The 19,514-nt window shown below is 46.1% G+C and overlaps 2 protein-coding genes and 1 pseudogene across 7 annotated transcripts in view; 1 reads left to right on the top strand and 2 right to left on the bottom strand.

Annotated features, from left to right (window-relative positions):
- The window catches only part of ABHD6 (abhydrolase domain containing 6, acylglycerol lipase), a 98,507-nt gene that overhangs the window by 55,244 nt on the left and 23,749 nt on the right, over nt 1-19,514 (bottom strand). The window contains exon 1 of one of the 5 annotated variants that reach the window (XM_070390871.1): nt 223-330. The exons of 2 other annotated variants lie outside the window; for them this stretch is intronic. The gene's annotated coding sequence lies outside the window, so the exon portion shown is untranslated. Of the gene's footprint in view, nt 1-222; nt 331-19,514 lie in introns of those variants that run through there. 2 more of the 5 variants (XM_070390870.1, XM_070390869.1) reach the window with 2 other exon arrangements.
- Nucleotides 1-19,514, top strand: part of DNASE1L3 (deoxyribonuclease 1L3) — a 42,921-nt gene that overhangs the window by 391 nt on the left and 23,016 nt on the right. The window lies entirely within an intron of this gene.
- On the bottom strand, nt 3,550-13,381 carry LOC138992241 (large ribosomal subunit protein uL16-like; annotated as a pseudogene).

Raw genomic sequence — 19,514 nt, 5'->3', positions numbered from 1 at the left:
ACCGGGAGGGAGCGCGCGGAGGCTGACGCCAGAGCGGGGAAATGGAGAGGAAAGGGGGGTGCAGGTCCCCGACCCGTCTTCACCCCGGGGGTGAGGGCCGGGGCGGAGGCCGAGCAGCCGGGACTCGGGAAGTGCAGGAGGTCACGGGGTTATGGGGAGCCGGCGGACACCCCCTCCCAGGCGCGCAGCCCTGCCGCCCGCGCTCACCTCACCTCACCTCACCTCACCTCACCTCCGCCGCCTGCGTCCCGCCGCACGAGCCCGACTCCCGCACAGTCCGCAGCTCCGTCCGGCCGCCGCGCTGGTGCTCGCGCTGCTCTCCGCTCCCCCGCCTGGCTCTGCGGACGCCTTTAAAGGCGCGACGCGCAGACCTGCGTCCTCCGACAGAAACGCCGGCTCCGCGCGCCCCGCCCCCCCGAGCTGCCGCTCGGCCGCCGCATTCCCGTCGGGAGGTCTCGGGCGTGGGAACTTCCAGCTCCACCGCGCCCAGGCTTAGATTGTTAAACTCCAAGGGTAGAGAGTATCACGCACTACCCAACCCCAGCTACCCGGCTCCGAGAGCCAGGGGCTGAGCACGAGCACCTACTGTGTGTGTTCCCCTACGCAAGCATGTCAAACTCGCGGAGGGCCGAACCCAGTCTCCCGTCCCTGCCCCAAAGGGCTCACTAGGGCACGGAGGAGGGATGGGAACCCAAGGCGTCACTGTTCCATAACGTGACACCAGAATTCGTGGAGGCATCGGTTCATTCACTGAGCACCTACTGTGCGCCTGGTGCTGCTGGGCACCAGCTGCCGCAGTGGCTGCCACCTAAGGGTTGAGAGCAAGCGAGGGACAGGCAGGTACACAGGCAAACAAAGCCTGGGCTGTCTCATTTAAGCCAGGAAGCGGGCCTGTAGTTGGCTTCCTTTCTCAGAAGAAAGGCGAAGAAGCAGGTTCAGCTTGCAAAGGACCGAACTGGGAATGCCAACCAGGGATCATCTGACTCCAAAGCTCTGGGGGCAAAATGGCCTTTCAGACGCCACTGGTTAAATCCCCACGACGGCCGTTTCTTCCTTTTAAGGACAATTAAACCTCGCTGGGCAAAAGGGTAAGGAGGGGAGCATAAAATCCATCACTCATGAAATTCAGAGGTGTTTTCTGACAAGTTATCCGCCTCGAAGCCGGGTTTTTGCGCACCTGGCCTCGGTTTACCACTTCCGCTTCATCTCCTCGTATTCCAAGGGCACGCAGGACCATCTAGGCTTCTGCCTGGGCTGTTGCTTCCACCAAGGAACTCTCTTTCTTGCCCGCTTGGCCTGGCTATTCCTTCCTCTTTTCTGTGCCTTAAAATGTCACTTCCTCCAGCAAGCCTTCCTTAAATCCCTGTGGGGCCATACTACCGTGGAGGCTTCTTCCATCACCGTGTTTATGCATTCATTTAACAAATATTTACTAAGCGTGTACTATGCCCTGAGCTCTGTGTGAGGGGGTCTTCCTGCTGTGCTGAGAGCTGAGTCTGTGGCTTGTTGTCTGCTTCTCTCTCCAGACCTAGATGGGACCAGTGCCCAGAACAACTCTTGGCCATTTGGGTCCACCACAAAGATAGCTTCCCGGCCTGTACTCTCAAGCCCTCCAGCCTGGCCAGTGTGGTTGGGCAGATCCTGGGTTTTAAGAATTGGGCATGGGTAATTCCCAGTGATATGGCAAAGGGGCCTCTGACCCTATAAAATCTGCCTCTGCCACGGTTGCTAGAATACAGCCCAGTTTGGGATAATCTCTCTGGCTTGGGCTGGATCACCTCCCTCTAAGACATTGGTTCTCAACCTGAGGCTTGTGACCTTTGGGCGGGGGGGGGGGGGGGTCGAACGACCCTTTCATCACAGCGGTCACCTAAGACCTTCGGAAAACACATATATTGTTACAGTTAAGCCCCCCTTGTACTGGAGAAATGGAACCAACTGTGGTCGAGGGTAGTCTAGGGTACGGGGCAAAGTTGATTAATAATACCTTGGTAACAGGGCAGTATTGATTAATGTAGCCCTGGTAACTTTGTGTGTGTTTAGCCAACCGTTTTGTAGTTTCTGTGTATAAAAGGCTGGCCTAGAACCAGGTTCAACGCTGTTGTCGGAGAAAATGCCTACGGCAGTCACTGGCCAGTTTCAATAAATCCTCGCTTGCTGCTTAAGACCTAAGTGTGAGTTGGTGGTCTTACTCTCGCGAATGTTGGTCCACAACAATATAATTACATATTGTTTTTGTGATTAATCACTATGCTTTAATTATGTTCAATTGAACTGTATTAAAGGGTCAAGGCATTAGAAAGGTTGAGAACCACTGCTCTAAGATGTTGGCCACCTTATCACTCAGACTTCAGGAGCTGCATTTACTCCCTTCCTGGAATTGTTCTCAGAGCTTCGGTGAATTCCACCTCTTGGGCCTTATCTGTCCCCACTGTGAACCTTTCCAGCCAGCTGCGTTCCAGCACACCCAGAGCAGGCGCAGAGAGGCAGCAAGGAATAAAACTGGCCGGCCTTTTAATTCCCACAAGCCACTTAGCAATCTAGGCTCAGGGCACATTAACCAAAAAGGTGCTGGGGGAAGGGGGGGGGGGGCGAATAAATAAAGAATAAATTAATAAGTGAATGAAATGCATGAATGGCTTCCCACAAGGCCTGCCCAGAAGCCATCAATGGACTTTACCTGGTGTATTAGAAACTTGAAAACAATTCTTTCTTTTTTGTTTTGTTTTTTGTTTTTTTTTTAAATTAAATCTTTATTGTTCAGATTACATTTGTTCCTCTTTTTTTCCCCTCATAGCTCCCCTCCTCCCAGTTCCCGCCCCACCCTCCGCCCTCACTCCCCACCCACTGTCCTCATCCATAGGTGCACGATTTTTGTCCAGTCTCTTCCCGCATCTCCCACTCCCCTTCCCCGCCCCCAAGAATAGTCAGTCCATTCCCTTTCTATGTCCCTGATTCATTATAATCACCAGTTCATTCTGTACATCAGATTATTTATTCACTTGATTCTTAGATTCACTTGTTGATAGATGCATGTTTGTTGTTCATAATTTGTATCTTTACCTTTTTCTTCTTCTTCCTCTTCTTAAAGGATACCTTTCAGCATTTCGTATAATACTGGGTTAGTGGTGATGAACTCCTTTAGCTTTTCCTTATCTGTGAAGCTCTTTATCTGACCTTCAATTCTGAATGATAGCTTTGTTGGATAAAGTAATCTTGGTTATAGGTTCTTGGTATTCATCACTTTGAATATTTCTTGCCATTCCCTTCTGGCCTGCAAAGTTTCTGTTGAGAAATCAGCTGACAGTCGTATGGGTATTCCCTTGTAGGTAATTGAGTTTCTTTCTCTTGCTGCTTTTAAGATTCTCTCTTTGTCTTTTGCTCTTGGCATTTTAATTATGATGTGTCTTGGTGTGGTCCTCTTTGGATTCCTTTTGTTTGGGGTTCTCTGTGCGTCTTGGACCTGTAAGTCCATTTCTTTCACCAGGTGGGGGAAGTTTTCTGCCATTATTTCTTCAAATAGGTTTTCAATATCTTGCTGTCTCTCATCTTCTGGTACCCCTATAATTCTGATGTTTGTACGCTTGAAACTGTTCCAGAGGCTCCTTACACTGTCTTCGTATTTTCGGATTCTTTTTTCATTTTGCTTTTCTGGTTGGGTGTTTTTTGCTTCTACGCATTTCAAATCTTTGACTTGATTCTTGCGCTCCTCTGGGCTGCTGTTGGGTGTCTGTATAATATTCTTTATTTCAGCCAAAACCGGTTTGGCTCAGTGGATAGAGCGTCGGCCTGCGGACTGATAGGTCCCAGGTTCGATTCCGGTCAAGGGCATGTACCTGGGTTGTGGGCACATCCCCAGTAGGAGATGTGCAGGAGGCAGCTGATCGATGTTTCTCACTCTCTATCTCTCTCCCTTTCTCTCTGTAAGAAATCAATAAAGTATATTTAAAAAAAAATTCTTTATTTCAGTCAGTGTATGCTTAATTTCTAGTTGGTTCTTTATCACAACATCGAGGGTCTCATTAGATTTCTTGAGGATCTCATCAAGTTTATCGGCAGTTTCTAGCAAATTATTGAAAGACCTCAAAAGTGCATTTTTTATAGCTCTATATCCTCCATTTCTGTCATTTTTTTTTGTCTCCGCATTTTTTATGCTTTCTTGGTGCACCCCCTTGTGGTCTTTATGCGCAGTCTTGTTGTAGTTAAGCTTTGATTATTGTAGTTAATACTAGAGGGATTTGACCACCAGGCGGACTGGCTGTGAGAATCAGCTGTGTCTGCAGTGGGAAAACTTCTGTCCTCTGGAGAGGTGCTAATCTAGCCTTTGCCTGAGGCTATCCGGCAAATGGCTCTGCGCAGGGCTTGGGCAGGGTGGGTCGAAGGGGATCAACAGGGCGGGTGGAGGGAGCAGTTATGGCTGCTCTCAGTCCCGTTCCCAGAGGCTCTGCTTCTCAGAACCCCAGCAACCGCTGCAAACCTCGGAGAGAAAGCTGCCCTCCCGTTCCAACTGATGCCAGACAATCCCGCTTCTCCCGTTTGAGTCTGAGTCCCTAGAGACTCGCCCGGATCTGGAGCTCAGAGTCTGAGACTCCCTCCTGATTGAAAACGACAACCGCGCCCTCAGCCACCAGCCGGCTCCACATGTACCTCCGTACCTTTGTATTTTCCACACTGCGCCTCCTCTGAGCCTCGGTATGCTGTTCTCTTTCCTTCTAGTTGAAGAATCTCTCCTCAGCCAGCCTTCCTGTGGTTCTAGGTGATGTCTGTTCAGTCTTTTAGTTGTATTTTTGAAGTGGTTGTCTGCGGCAGCAAACTCCAGTGTTTACCTATGCCGCCATCTTGGTTTCCTCTCCAAAAACAATTTTAAATTCATAGCCTGTGGCCTCAGGGGCCTCCTAGGGTCTGGAGTTTCTAAATCTAGAGATTTTCCCCCTAGTTTTATATTTTGACACTGTTGAGCCCAGTGGGAGTCACATTCTCTGTGACTCTTACCCACCTGTTGACCTGTTGACTGACAGGAGAGAAGCCTTAATTAATCCCTCCCCCGCCATTCACAGTGAAGCCAAGGAGGCAAGAGGAGATGACGGGACTCACCTGTAATACCCTTTCTGAATCAGCAATGCCCTGAGCTATGTCCCTAAAGAATCAGGAGAGGGTGCCGGAGTCCATTCATTGTCTTCACTAGCTGAGTTTAGACAGAGACCCCCAAAAGCTAGTAACCTTTGAAGTCCTAGCAAAGGTCAGAACTGCACCACCCAGTTAATCTAGGAACCACCCAGTTAATTTAGGTAATAATAGCTGAAGCATCATCCCCACCTTAGTTCACTTAATTCCTTAGATACTTGTGTAGATCCTTGTTGATTATTGTTGATCAGATATTCTGCCTATTTCTGGAAATTGTCTACCAATGAGCTAATCCATGTGTCATTCAAACCACCTTACCCTAGGGCTACCCCAGACAAACCTCCTTACCTTAGGGCTACCCCAGATCAAATAAAAGCTTAGAGCGGCCTGAGATTGGTGGAAGTCCTTCGGGACTTGCCCGCCTGGTCCCCCAATATTGCAAAATTATCTTGTGTCTTTTTCTCTCATTTGTTGTGCGGCTCCACTTTCAGATACCGAACCCTACTCCACGCAGAACGTGGAGGGAGTCTTACTCGACAAGAGGGTGGAGGTCAGGGAGCAGTCCAAGGGGCCACCCACATTCCTAATGGCATCCCAAATAGAGACTCCTTATTATCTGACAGGTCTCACCTGAGCATTAGAAAGGAGTTCTGGAACCTCTTACATGCTAGCAGGTGCAGCAGCACCCCAGGCTGCACCCGATTACATTTGTGAACGTCTCCTGGACTTGTCAGCATAGCAGTTAGAGCTGAGTGGTGCCAACGGTCACCGTTGTTTAAGGCACATGTATTACCTGATGGACACAGTGCATCATCTCACTTAGTTCTCACCACCACCTGTGAGATGTGCTAACCCACTTTCAGATGGGAACACTGAGGCACAGAGCTTAAGTGACTCACCCAAGATCCCATAGTCAGGGCATAGTGGGGCCAACAGTCAAAGGAGTTTATTCATTCATTCAACATTCCCACTACATACCAGGTACACTTTGGGTGAACAAAGACATACTTGCTGCCCTCAGAAACTTAGAGTCTATTAATAGTAAGAAAATATTAGAAACTATTCCATCAGGGATCACACACAAATTATGATGGAATCATGAGTAACAACAAATACAAAGGCCATGTCAGCACATGGAAATGCATGTAGGAGAAAAATGAAAGACACAAGGTACTCTGTGGACTCAGATGTCAGCTGGCAGCCTCCCTGGCCTCTGAGCAATTTGCATGATTCATTCTCCAAACATTTATTGCATGGCAACTGTGAGCCAACCACCGAGCGCCTGGCCCATGTGCAATTCAGATATCTCCACCTTGCAGCAGCCTTCCCTGATTACCTCTGAAAAATTAGTTGTTCCATCACCCATACCCTGTAGCACATTGTAGATGTTGATTTATTTATTCATCTTGACCCCACTTAGTTGTGAATTCTTTTTTGACCTCCATATCCACAGGGACCAGCATGAGTGGCACAGAGCAAGCAGATATTAATTAGTCATTCTGTGTTCAGTACTTCACAGGCATTATCTCACCGAACCTGTGAGGTGTGTATTATTATTGGCGGCATTTTACAGATGAGGAAATTGAGACTCAGAGAGGTTAACCTACCCACGGGCACATGACTAGTAAGTGATACTGTCAGAATCCAAACCATGTTGTGTATGTCTGAACACAAAGTCTGCATTCTAACCATTAAGATGCCTGCTGCCATAATCGGTAATGGAATTAAATATGAGCCCAGCCGGTGTGGCTCAGTGGTTGAGTGTAGACCTATGAACCAGGAGGTCATGGTTTGATCTCCATCAGGGCACATGCCCGAGATGCAGGCTTGATCCCCAGTAGGGGGCGTGCAGGAAGCAGCCCATCAAGGATTCTCATCATTAATGTTTCTATCTCTCTTCCTCTCCCTTCCTCTCTGAAATCAATAAAAATATATTTTAAAAATAGATAGCCCTGGCCAGTTTGGCTCAGTGGATAGAGCGTCGGCCTCTGACCAAAGGGTCCCGGGTTCGATTCCGGTCAAGGGTATGTGCCTTGCTTGCCACGAGGCAAAGTAGGAGCGTGATCACGTTGTTTACAGCATTCTCGTGAGTTTCATCTCTACTCAACTACATGCACCTGAACTCTAGCACAAGGCACATGGGGCTACGTGTTCAGACCATAGGTTCAAGCTTACAACCACAGCCATTGGCTATGATTGTGCTGGGAGGGCCCTGCCCTTCCAGCTGGGACTTGCACGTGGCAATGAGAGGACCCTGTCCTTTCATTAGTCCGAGGCTTGAACCTGGCCAAAACACTGTAGCCATGCCTCACATATCCCCCTTTACTTTTGTTTTTAAACACGCCCATTTACATTATCCAAAAAACTCTAAACAAATTATTCAGCATAATCAAAACATCAAAACAGACTTCTGATTAACAAAACTATAGACACAGCAATGTTAACAAGAGAGAACAAAACTCTGGCTAATAAAGCAATTCCAATGCAAAATCAAACTACAAACATGTCAACATTTTCAGGATATCTTACTCAAAGTCCTTAGATTTAGCTCCGCAAGATTTTACAGAAAACTGACAGTTCACCAACGCTAGCATAGCTTCCACTTGCTTTTCTAACATTTGCTTGGCCTCAGTCGCCATCTTCTTCAGCTGACTCCATGCTGATACCTCAGTCACTAGCGTAGTAAGATGCGCTGATGCGAAGGTGTCGTAGATGCAAAACTAGTCCCCTGGGTCAGGCTGTTTGGACGGTTGACCTCAGCACTGAGTAGGCATCAGTCCCAGTCAAATCAGCCCTGTCCACGCAGGTGGAAGTCTGGTCCCTTCTCAGCCTCTTTCTTTATCCGCAGCTGCATGGAAACGAGCAACCCTCGGTCTTGCAGAGCTCGAGACTTCCAACTCTGAGTCTGGCATCTCACACAGACCCAAAGTCCCGGGGAGCTATCAGGTCCCACAAACAAAGATAACCAAAGCCTAGAAACAATGCAACTGCTGCAAGAGCTTACAATCTAGGTCTAAAACAAAAGTTACTTCCTTAAACATCATCAACCACAGCCATCTTCTGCTTTACAGTAGCTTAAACAAAACCTAGGAGATTTCTACCTTATTTTGTACCTCCTAATTACTTATTTTCTACCACTTATTTCTACTTATTTCTCTATTCCACAGCTTATTTCTACCACTTATTTCTACTTATTGCTCTATTTCTACCACTTATTTCTACTTATTTCTTACTTCTACAGCTTATTTCTACTGCTTACTTTCTAGAGCTTATTTCTCCTACCGCTTATTCCCTACTGCTTATTTTTCTACTTATTTCTCTACCTCTAACTATGAACTATAGGTAGGCCTGGCTGCCCTTGCCCAAACCTTTCCTGGGTTGCAACCCCCGCTTATTTCTACAGCTTATTTCTACCACTTATTTCTACTTATTTCTCTATTCCTACAGCTTATTTCTACTGCTTATTTCTACTTATTTCTCTATTTCTACAGCTTATTTCTACCACTTATTTCAACTTATTTCTCTATTTCTACAGCTTATTTCTACCTTACCTATCTTTAGCTTAACAAAACCTAAGAGATTTCTTATTCTCCACTGCCTATTTCCACCGCTTTTTTGTTTGTTTGTTTGTTTTTAAGGATCCACTTTTTATGCTTTTCTACCTTATTTCTTTTCTATTTTTTACTTATTCTCTCCTTAAGAAATTTAAAAATGCTTCAATTAAGCATTTGCCCCATGTTTTACACCGAGCTATTACCAAACCTCGGCTCCTTACCTTACTTTTGCTTTTAGCCTTACTTTCTGCTTGTAGCCTTTTTTTTTAGTGATCTGCTGGGGTCCAATCCCAGCGGGTCCAGGGGTCCCCAAAGGTGTGGACGGAGTCGGCGAAGAAGGAATGACACGAAGACAGCCTTCAGTTGATCAGCAGCCTAGTCAGGACCTCTAGCCAGGATCTCCAGCCAAAGTTCTGGTCGGAGTTCTGGTTAGGAACTGATGAGGATCTGATGTTTATTGTCTAGTTACATCCGTATTTATACCAGCCGATTTTAATCCTGTCAATTTCTATTACAAAGGTTAGGGCGTTTCTTATCTCCATTCCAGGGAGTAAAGATTATGTAGCTTAACTACCCGCCTGGCACTTAATTAAGGGGTTGTATCCCCTCCCTAACCTCAGGGAAAGATCCCCACCTGGGGAAACAACCTTTCTCGGAGAGGTGACCTTGGTTAAAACACATGGCGCTTAAAGGGAGCAAACATATTAAGAACAGTATGCTATATATGCCAGGTCCATTGAAACATATGCTGTGCAGATGTTTCTTTCCTGCAGCGACTGTGTCAAGCAACAAGGATGGACCGGCTTCCGGCAGTGATCCCCTTCCTGGGATCCTGAATTTCCCAAGTTTTACACCGAGCTAATATTACCACACTTCGGCTCCCTACCTTATTTTTGTTTTTTGGCCTTCTTACTTTTGCTTTTTTTTAAAAAAAATATATATTTTATTGATTTTTTACAGAGAGGAAGGGAGAGGGATAGAGAGTTAGAAACATCGATGAGAGAGAAACATCGATCAGCTGCCTCCTGCACATTCCCTACTGGGTATGTGCCCGCAATCAAGGTACATGCCCTTGACCAGAATCGAACCTGGGACCCTTCAGTCTGCAGGCCGATGCTCTATTCATTGAGCCAAACCAGTTAGGGCTTACTTTTGCTTTTTAAGCTTACTCTCTGCATGCGCCTTGGAGCCTCCTTTCACCTGACCACTTTTTAAATTCCCCCGAACTCAGGCCTGTTCTGACCGCCACTTGTTAGGCCAAAGGGGCCTGCTCTGGCGCCACTTGTTACGGCCTAAGGTGATCCTGAGTGGGGGGGTGAAAGGATTGAGAAAAGACAGACAAGAGAATGAAAGCTGGGTCTCGGAGGGACGCTGCTCCCTGATGAGGAGACAGCGCCAGCGCCCACAAGCTGTGTCTTTATTTTATAGCAGATGCCACGAGGCAAAGTACAGGTGTGATCAAGTTGTTTAAAGCATTCTTGTGAGTTCCAACCCTACTCAACTACATGCACCCGAACTCTATCACAAGGCACGTGGAGCTATGTGTTCAGACCATAGGTTCAAGCTTACAACCACAGCCATTGGCTATGATTGTGCTGGGAGGGCCCTGCCCTTTCACCTGGGACTTGCACGTGGCAATGAGAGGACCCTGTCCTTTCATTAGTCCGAGGCTTGAACCTGGCCAAAACACTGTAGCCGCGCCCCACACTCTCACATCGATGTTTCTCTCTGTCTTTCCCTCTCTCTTCCACTCTCCTTAAAAATCAATGGAAAAATATCCTCCGGTGAGGATTAACAATAAGTAAATAAATAAATAAGAAAGATATGACAAAGGTGACCTTGAAAGAGCTTGTATCTAGAAATCTATGAACTATGAACATTTTTAGGCAGAAAAAAGCATCTTCTTTCTAAACAACTCAAAATATTGCTAATTCATGGCTTTCTTTTTTACTTTTTCTGAACAGGAATTAAGATTTATTGGGGGGTGTAAGGAGGTGTCAGCGCCCAAGCGAGTGCAGGGCCTGCCATTTGTCCAGGGGACCAGATTAGGGGTGCATTTGACCCCACAATCATCTGGGATGAGCTGCTTCTCTGCCACCATGTTTTCAAACTCATCCGCATTAAACTTAGCAAAGCCCATCTTCTTCTGGTGGCCAGGGAACTTGAACTTGGCTCTGTGTAGGGCCTAATCACATGCTCCTTGTTCTGCAGCCTGTGCGGATGGATATGATGGCTTGACCAATCTTGGCCGTGACCACTGTACCTTGGGTTTTTCAAAGGCTCTAGCTTGTCAGCTCCTCTACAGGACATCTTGTTGATACATATGACGTGGAAGGGGTGGAGCCACACTCAGAGGTGAAAGCCGCCTTTGCGGCAGCTTTTCACCATGTACGTATTGGCACAAAAACAGGCATCATGTTCATCGGGCGCCATGTGGCCACAGAGTGGGAACCCCTTCACTCCTGTCTTCTTCCGCACCAGGTCAAAGAGGTGGACGTTGGCATCAGGGACACCTCGGCGGGAGGGAGACTTTGGGTTTGGCTGCTTGTTCTTAGAACACCTGTAACACTAGGCAGGTTGGCAGCCCATGGCGACATCAGAATCTTCAGTGGCACACCGAAGGGAAAGAGATTCATCTGTTTATGAATTAAATGTTTATCGAGCATCTGCTTATGCGTAGGACCCAAGCTGTGGAAGATCAACAAGATGTCCTGTAGAGGGGCTGACAGGCTAGAGCCTTTGGAAAACCCAGGGTACAGTGGTCAGGGCCAAGATCGGTCAAGCCATCATATCCATCCGCACAGGCTGCAGAACAAGGAGCATGTGATTAGGCCCTACATCCTTCTCTCAAGGAATAGAGTCTAAATTACAGGTTGTTATATACACCTGAAAAAGGAATATCAATGCAAGACTTCATAAAAGTAGATCACAAAACAAGTCAGCCTATGTCAAATGTAGCATATGATCCTGGGAGGAAGGACTCAATAATAAGGAGGCTCTGAAATTACTGAAAATGCCCGTTGAGCACAGCACTAGCCAGAGAGAATGGGAAGGAAAGGGGAGACCTCAGGAGGGCAGTGGGGCTGCATAAGGAGCTCTGGGCCAGGTTGCCCAAGCACCTGCATGTAAGTTGGAAGGTCAGAAATTTCCAAAAAATTAACCTAGACCTTTAACAAGAGGCAAGGGACACTAATGCTCAGAGTGGTTGAGACTGGAATTCTAAAGACAGGAAAATTTTAATTTATTAATTCACATTTGGATCAAGAAGATGAATAAAAAAGGAAATGAGCATCTGTGATGGTAACAGATGTCAGAGGGGAATCAAAGCTACCAGTTTCCTATTTTCATCTTCATCATGGAGAAAGAGCTTCCATTTGGTCAGGTTAGAATAGCACAAAGAGAGAAACCAAGCCCAGGGCAGGAAGAAAAGACAGGGAAAGGACACTCAGCAGTTTAAATTAGCTCCGTTTGTCAGGTCAAGAGAAAGTACTGCCCAGGATACCAAGAGGATTTTTAGAAATGATCTCAGAAGCCAGAAGTCTCTAATTAGAGTGAGGGTCCCATTTCAAATAGGGAGAAAGATTAATATACAAATCCAGAGACCAAGTGGTCTGGTGTTGATTTCTAGCAAAGTTCTGCACATGATTATTAAACTAGAACAAAAGCTGTTATTAAACTAGAACAGCTTGTATGGGTTCACTGTGCATAATCACAGCAAAGGAATGATTTTTCACACTTACTAGCGTAAGTAGATTTGGATTACATACAGAACCCGGACTGTAGTAGGCTTTGGACAAAACATTTTATTATCTGTTTATGGGCAAGATAAAGCCATCTAGACTGCATAACAACACAGGCCAGTGAATTCATCGGTTAAACAGTGGCCCAACTTTCTTTCATCTGACAATATTAGACTGGAAGCAATTTTCTTTTCTTTTTTAAGTTGAATTTATTGGGGTGACATTGGTTAATAAAACCATACAGGTTTCAAGTGTACAATTCAATCATATATCATCTGCATACTGCACTGTGCACTCACCATTCAAAGTCAAGTCTCTATAGCCATTTATCCCCTCTTTGCCCAATTCCAACTTCCCCCACCCTCTCTTCCTTCTGGCTATCATATACTGTTGTCCGTGTCTATGTCACACACACACACACACACACAAAGGTGCTTTTTTTGGCTTATTCCCTTCACCTTTTTTTATCCAGTTCCCCAACCCCCCAAACTTCCTCCGCTCTGACAGCTGTCAGTCTGTTCTATGTATCTATGTGGAAGCAATTTTCTAATTGAATGCTCTAGTTCTCTGACATTTAAAAAAAAAAAAAGAATTTAGATAAGCAAAAATCCAGACTTGCCATCAAATTTTAAATAAAGCTGGGGAGAAAATTTGGCTTCCAAATTGTTTCAATAATGTGGAATAAGCCAAAAAAAACATGGTGAAATTTAATAGTCTCACTTTTCGACTTTTAAAATGCAAATTGCATCTCAACATATGGTACACCAGATATTCTGAAGCATGCTTCTTCTCAAAACACCTCTATCCTAGATAAAATAGACTTTGTCATGTGTTGCTGGGCTGAACGTGCGTCAAAATAAGAGTAGGGGACAGTGAAAAGCAAATAAATGTGAAATGCAAGGTTTTCCCAAGACCAAACGTATATATCAGACCCTAAGCAATATTAGGAGATCTTATCCAGCTCCAATGTGGAGTAGCTGAACCTAGAGTCCCATACTTATCAGGACCCTTGAGATGAGCCAAAGTGGTCTCAGATGGGCAGCATTCCTTCACTCCATTCCAACGATAAACAAAACAAGGATGCTTTCTGTAGGAGAGCACCCAGGAGTCTCATAGATACGATTAACCAAACAGTGATTTGGGAAACATATCTGAAGAGATTACATAGAATTCAGCATGGAGTGATATGACATGAAACTGTTTTTGAAAAGATATGGAATATGCAGGAATGACTGAGAAGATCAAAATCCATTTAATCAGCATCACAAACAGAGATAAAAAAGGAGAGGCCATGTTAGAGGTAGTAATGGCTAATAATTTCCAGGGTAGAAAAAGGACATGAATCCACAGATACACAAAGCATAACATATCTAAAGCAGGATACATAATACCAAGAAACATTGTAGTGAGACTGCAGAACACTAAAAACAAAGATCTCTTTAAAAAAAAAAATACATTTTACTGATTTTTTACAGAGAGGATGGGAGAGGGATAGAGAGTTAGAAACATTGATGAGAGAGAAACATCGACCAGCTGCCTCCTGCACACTCCCTACTGGGTATGTGCCCACAACCAAGGTATATGCCCTTGACGGGAATTGAACCTGGGACCCTTGGGTCTGCAGGCCGATGATCTATCCACTGAGCCAAACCAGTTAGGGCCAAAGATCTCTTCTCGGGCCTGCTGAGGTCCTGCAGGGAGCCAGGGCACACATCTGTATGCATGGATCACAGCCTGGTCTCCCTTCAGGCTGTGGTCCTGGTGCCCAGGTTGGGGTTCTGGGAACTGGGAGTCCTCGTTACACAAAGGGGCCAAGAGCAGGAGGAACCAAGTTCGGTCATGAACAGGCCGAAGAGTCAGAAACAGGATGGGTATTGGGACAGAGCAGAGAAGGATGGGGCAGGTGAAGCTAGGAGAAGCCAGTTGTGAGGTATAGATATCATCTGCTCCTTCCTGTTAGTTCCCAAGTGGGTTATTTTTATTTCAAGCCGTAAGGTGGGCAGATGGCAATTAGTAGCTAGTGTACATTTCTTTTTTCCTCTTTTAAAAATATGTTTTTATTGATTTTAGAGAGAGGAAGGGAGAGGGATAGAGAACTAGAATCATTGATTGGCTGTCTCCTGCACCCCGCCTCCCCCCCGCACTGCGGATCGAGCCTGCAACCTAGGCATGTGCCCTGATCAGGAATCAAAACGGGAACCTCTTGGTTCATGATTGATGCTCAACCACTGAGCCACACTGGTGTACATTTCTTAATTGCCTGCTCTGTACTGGTACTGGGCATTGTGCCTTTCATGCATTATCCCATTTGTTCATCTTCACAACAGCCACACATATGGTGTTGTTATGTCCACAAGTTTAACACATGAGGGAGCTAAGCTTAGAGGTTAGGCGACTTGCCCAAGGTCACATAGTCAGCGATGGTGCAATAGAGACTTGTCTCCTGAACCCATGCTCTCAACCCACTGCTCCCATGGTGCTCATGAGCACCTTTAGGGCTTGTGTAAGACTGACATTTTGCAGGCTCCACTGACGTTGCAAATGATGGAATGGGCATTGGGGGGTGTTCAGGAAATTGCGGCTGAGCATCTTTTCCTTAAGAAAAATGCACCTCTTTTCAGTAACGTCAGCTCCCCTCGATTGCAGCTATATGGGAGCCTGATTGGATATGATTGGTCTCCATGGAAACATAAGTTCCAATGACTTCTGCTTCCAGAGGAGGCAGCTTCCAATCTCTGAGAATTAATTACAAATATAGTCTTGAGACTTCATGTCACTACATTTACACGTGTGATCTCTGAGGCTGTGCAGTCAGGGCTGGGAACACAGGATTCGCTTTCTGGGAGGCTGACTCTGCCGTTTACCGAATCCACTCCGACAAGTTTACACCTCTACGAACAAGGGTACGATGGTGTTGACTTCATAAACTTGCTCTAAGTATTACTAAAGTTGTAAACAAGTGAGTGTTGGCTAATCCTCTCCCACCTACCTATTCCCCTCCTGCTGCCCCTGTTCCAACACTATGGTAACAAATTCAACCAGATTTGCTCAGGACTTTCCCTGCTTGTACACTGAAAGCACCCCCTCAGTCTCAGGCTGTTGCAGAAGACCCCAGAAAAACCAAGCGAAGCTTTAAAGAAGTGGAGGAACACTGTTTTAATTATGGATTCCGGGAATAATTTCCAAATCAGAGTGAAGTAACATGCAGAGAGCCTTTCTATATATATATATACCGCTGGGGTCTTTGTCTTGCAGATATGGTTCCGGCCTTTCGTGGGCTTACAGGAAGGCCCCTAGGTGTTGGGGGTTCCCAGGTCATATGGGATGATCTGTCCTGGGGCCAGCAATAACGACCTCCCCTCCCCCCAGGGCAGTGCATTGTTCAGTTTCTATGGCCTGACAGGCCTTGCAAGACCAGTTTCCTCCTCAAGGCAAATGAGATGCTTGGTCACCCTCCCCAACTCCACAGAGAAGTCACAATAGTCCAGATAATATGGTGGCCGATGGGGGTCCATAAGGTTCAAGTCCAAGATTTACATTGGTCATGCAAAATCATGACCATTCTGTGGCCATTGGATGTGGATTGATAGCTCAGGGATGCAGGAAACTTATGAATCCGAAGGTAAGTCCAATGAACTAATTTTAGTTCAATTAGACCCCACAACCTACTGAGTCCCCAAGGGCAGGAACTGTCTTACTTATCTTTGTATCCCCCCCCACCCCCCACCCCCACACACACACACTTAGTAGGGTGAATTGTTAAATGAGTGGATAGTGAAATCCTCCAAAACACCCACAGTGCAGGATGATCCCTAGTCCCAGGTTTGTGTCAACAAGTCTCCAGGGCTGATTTCTTAAGGTCGTGCATTATGAATGTCACTGGCCTGCACCTAATCTGGTTCTGAGATGACTTTGGAGCAGGTTCTGCCTGTGGCCGGGGTTCTCCTCCTGGAGTGTGGTTCCTGCCTTGAGACTCATTCATGAGTCACTGTTTGATAAGGATTGACATCTTCTGCTCATAGTTGCTCACGTCACCTTGTCTTTGAGATAGATGTGGTTTTCGTTGTGTGGACAAAAGGGGCCACATGCTGACCTGACAAGCTCAGGGGACGCCTGCATGGCAGTCTTGCAAACTCAGAGACCTAAAGTAACCACAAAGGATGGTCTGAAATTAAACTTTAACTAAAAGCAGTTATGGTGAGCAGTTACGTCCTAGGCCAGTATCTTCACTGACAAGGTCAACCTTTACCTTAACTGAGCCTATCTGTCTATTCTTTTTTTTCTGTCTTTTTGCATCTATGATAACATACCTTTGAAATGTCTGGGTAACTTGTAACTTCCCTTTTTCTGGTGCCCCTGGGGCACAACCAAATGTTGTGCTGGGCGCCAGGATGCCAGGACAGATGTGCTGGGCACCAGGACAGATACCACAGATTCTTTCATTATCATGTTAATTGATCCTGCACCCACCTAAGTATGTATCCATCATTTTACTTTTTATCCAATCCCAGGGGTTTCCCCTGCTTTGCTTTATCCCTCCTCCTTAATCTATCACCAATGAATTTCATGTAACCCAACTACGTCCCTCCTTTGATTGCAAATGTATAAATACAAATGTAACCCCACCATTTTCTGGAGCATTATCTCAATTCCTTGAGGTTCTGCTTCCCGGCATATGTTAACAGTTTGGCTCAAATAAACTCACAAAAATTCTTTACAGGTTTCAATGGTTTTTACGTTAACAGTTGGATTTCTAAATAATTGCCCATGCATGATGATGACTCCTAGAGGACATCACACAACCTACCGGGGTCCGCTACTCACAGCCTGGTTGTCTCCCAAGCTCTCGTGCCCCTTATGTGCTGGGTAAGCAGGGGTTCCAGAATATCGAGAGAAAACGTTCCCATTTGCTGGGAGTCTGGGGCAGGGGGTAGGGACGTGGATTATCTCAGTGTTCCAAGCAGGAATACTCGTGGGTCCGTGTCACCAGTAAGTGCCAGAGATGACATGGTGTAGGAGACAGACCGGGTGCTTGTACTCAGGGGTCGAACGGTCCTGGCAGTGCCTTTCCGAGCTGGAAGACCTGAGGCAAAGGGATGGATCCTCCCTGAGGCTCAGTTTCCTCACCCATAAGATGAAGATAAAGTAGTACCGGGTGGTAGTGAGGTTTAAAGGCCTAGTACATGAAAAGACAATGTGTAATACGGGGCCTAATACAGCTCAATACCTGTAGTTGCTATTAGTGTTTTATTACTCTTGTGATCCAACATTAGCACCCCAACAACATTGTTCCAAGGGGAGAACACCCCCCAATCAACAAATGCAGTCTCAAATAGCAGCACATACTAAAAGTTAGGTGCTGAGGTTAGGAGCTTTTAAATCATAATCTGCTTCCTGGGTTTCAGTCACCTGCTGCCCTGTGAACACCAGGGGAAGCTCCTTTAAGAAATTCCGTGAGATGCATAAGTGGTATTCCTGCCCCAAATGCATTGCCCGAATCTAATCATGAGGAAACCTCAGACAAACCTAAACTGAGGGAGATGCAACGACATGACTGGCCTGTACACTTCAAAAGTGTCAAGGACATAAAAAACAGAGAAGCCGGGGAACTGCTCAGGTTAGAGGAGACAAGGAGACAGGACTGCTAGGGGCAATGCACAATCTTGGATCGGATCCTGGGCCAGAAAGAAAAGTTGCTGTCAAGGACATTATTTAGTGTAATTGGTAAAATTTGAATAAGGTTCATAAATTAGCTAATATCTTACAATTGCTAACCCTTCCACTTTTCATATTGTCCTGTGGTTATATAAGAGAATGTACTTGTCCTTGAGAAATCACCCTGAAGTGTTTAGGGGCAAAGGGTCAGAATGTCTCCAACTAATTCTTTAACAGTTCAGAAAAAAAGAGAGAGACATCCTTATATATAGAAAACTAATGAAAAAGCAAATGGGGCTAAATATTCATTGATGAGTCTGGGTAAAGAATACACAAGAGTTTGGGGCTACATTAGCAACTTTTATGCACATTTAAAATAATTGAAAAATAAAACATGAATAGAATAAAGCTGAGAAACTACCAAACCCTTAAGAAGAATAAGACACTGTGCAGTTAGGCAGGCAGCCAGCTCCCTGCTCAAGGCCCACCCGTCAGCAGCTGTGAGAAGCCCTCTACCTCTTGGTCCTGTTTCCTCACCGGCCCCTCTCATGGTCGGTTTGGAAAGGCCTACTGTGTATTAACAGGCAGCTTTAGGATTGAACAAAGAGGCAAGGACACGTCCTGGGGCATGTTTGCACTGGTGGTAATGAGAGAAAGGTAGCTGGCCCAGTGCTGTGCGTGGCCAGGGCGAAGAGGTGGCCTGGAGCTTCCATGGCAGCGTGTGACCTGCCTGCAACCTCTCAACCTAGGTCTCATGAAGAGGTCAGGGTGAGAAGCGTGGCGGTGCCCACAGGGTCTGTCCTAGCCCTGAGATTCACAGACGGAGAACTTGGCTCCCCAGGAGAGGAACAGTGCTGACAATCAGCCAGAAGAGGGCTCTGTTTTCTCCCGTGTCATCCTTTGACCGACAGGCTTTTCCACTCTGGGGGTGCCCAGAATGGTTTCACAGATCTGCAGATCCCAGGGGCAGGATTAGGGTGAGGTGGATGAGGCAGGGTCGTGAAAGCTCAGGGTTGGGTTCTGTCATTGTTAAAGATGTTGATACTTTGTTCATCATGGATGTTTCTGCATTAATTTTGGTTATTCAGAATATTGCATTAAAATATTATTTATCTGGATTATTGAGTTGTTTAGCTCCCACTTACATTTTGCACTAGAGGCCAGTGTGCCATTCGCCTCACTCTAGTCCCCCTGGAAGATCTAAACCATTCATTGCAACGGCATCAGCACAGAGTTTTCGATTGGCCAGACAAGGTCCAAGTTAATGTGCCCTTATGAGTCTATAAAGAAAGGGTTGGCAAAAGAATCAATCCTGAGAACCCGAATTCCTGCCTTTGATATCACTTCACAGTCAGCGGCTGGAGCCTGACTTCTTTATCTCAATGTTCTCATCTGTAAAATAGGGATAGAAATCCATTCTGTGCACAGTTCATACTGAAGA

Source organism: Myotis yumanensis, unplaced genomic scaffold (genome assembly GCF_028538775.1).
Source record: "Myotis yumanensis isolate MYYU_CA2020_CCGP unplaced genomic scaffold, mMyoYum1.0.hap1 SCAF_14, whole genome shotgun sequence".
Lineage (NCBI taxonomy): Eukaryota > Metazoa > Chordata > Mammalia > Chiroptera > Vespertilionidae > Myotis > Myotis yumanensis.
Note: the sequence above shows the minus strand (reverse complement) of the source record. Positions and strands in the feature narration are given on the sequence as shown.